Source organism: Bombyx mori, chromosome 22 (assembly GCF_030269925.1).
Source record: "Bombyx mori chromosome 22, ASM3026992v2".
Taxonomy (NCBI): domain Eukaryota; kingdom Metazoa; phylum Arthropoda; class Insecta; order Lepidoptera; family Bombycidae; genus Bombyx; species Bombyx mori.
In genome coordinates this window covers 18,397,665-18,399,600 of record NC_085128.1, presented here as the reverse complement: position 1 = coordinate 18,399,600, position 1,936 = coordinate 18,397,665, and positions in this window count along the sequence as shown.

Here is a 1,936-nt window from a genome sequence, read left to right as displayed (position 1 = left end):
GTAAAAGCTATCTTTTATTTCTTTCCCTCGGGAAACTACACTGACACTTTTCCTTGAGCGCGCCGCCCGTTGAAGTCGCGACCAGCAGCTAGTAGTATATAACCAATCTCCCAAGCTAGGATTTTCTCTGTTGTGAAAATCAAGGTATAATACACGAAATCGTAATAAAATTTAATAATATACATTTAAATGACTACTTATATACATACATTGAACTCAGAGTAAATAATCGTATTTATCACACTAATTGTACCGTATTTCTTGGTATAACAGTGGACTCCAAACTGCAGTGGGGACCTCATATTCATAAATTGGCGAATAAGCTCAGCTCTGCAGCATACGCAGTAAAAAAATTAGAATGTTAACAAATGCGGACACGGCTCGTTTAGTTTACTTTAGTTACTTCCACAGTGTCATGTCCTATGGCATTTTGCTATGGGGCAATGCGGCCGATGTAGAAATGATATTTATTCTGCAGAAAAGAACTATACGTACTATTTATAACATGCACTCAAGGGAATCCTTGAGGGAAAAATTTAAAGAAATTAAAGTTCTCACTATGCCATCCCAGTACATCTTTGAAAATTTGATGTATGTTCGTAAACATATTGAGGAGTTTCCTAAAATGTCGGACATACATAATAGAAACACTAGGAACAAACACAAGCTTGTTGTGCCGATGAGTAGGTTACATAAGATACGAAATTCATTCGGGTGTTTGTCTGTGCGCCTGTACAACAAAATCCCACAAGATGTTCAGAACCTACATATACATAGGTTTAAGAAAACTATTAAAGAACATCTGTGCAATAAAGCTTACTATAAAGTCAATGATTATCTAGAAGATTGCACAAAGTGGGAATGAGTTGCTCGCTCCGGGCATTTCAATATTGTAATAATTGTTATGTTATAATACTCAAGTAAAAATGAATATTAAAAAAAAATCTAATATTTTTTTTTATCTAATATTTAAAAAAAAAAGACATGCCCGCTGAGTTTCTTGCCAATTCTTCTCAGGACGGAGGCTAGTTCTTGTGAATTGGCGGTAGTTCTTTTGACGTTCAATAAGTATGTACTTTCCTTTATGTTGAATAATTTTTTTTTGGTTTGATTTGATTTGATTTGATTAGTGTTTATCTGAAACGGATATCTGACTAAAGTCCCTCGGTCTGGGTCACATAATAGGTTGTAAAAAGTATTTTCGCATTATTGTATGTATGAACTTGTAATAAAATCTGTTTGGCTATACTATTTGTATCTGGCTGGTTTTGTTATCATTAAAAGTTTAAATTATAAAGAAGATAATTCCAAATTCAAATTAGGAAAATGTGTGATTTTTATTTATTTTTCGTACTGTCAAGATGAGTGAATCTAATAAAGAAATTCGATACATTTTAAAAATTTACTACAAAAAAGGTGCAAATGCAACGCAAGCCGCGAAAAAAAATTGTGATGTTTTTGGATCTAGTGCAGTGTCTGTGAGAGTAGCACAAATTTGGTTTTCAATCCGGAAATTTTGATGTGAAAGATGCAGGTCGCTCTGGTCGCCCTATTATGAATAAAATGGATGCCATTTTTGAAAAGTGGAACAAGATCGGCATATCAGTAGTTACGGCGTAGCTGAAGAGCTGGGAATTGACCACTAAATAGTTTTGGCGCATTTGAAAAAAACTGGGTACACAAAAAAGCTCGATATTTGGGTACCTTACGAGCTCACTGAAAGAAACCTAATGAGCCGTGTACTCATTTGTGATTCTTTATTACGACGTATTAAATCCGGACCATTTTTTCATTAGCGAAGTAAAATTTGCATAAAACATTTCATTCATACAAACGTAGGCCGTTTGGATTTTCGACATTCCCGTTCTCATGTACCGTTTGGAACCCCGGGGTGTACGGAGCTCCGCTAATCAATGGCGTATATAAGTAGAGTAAA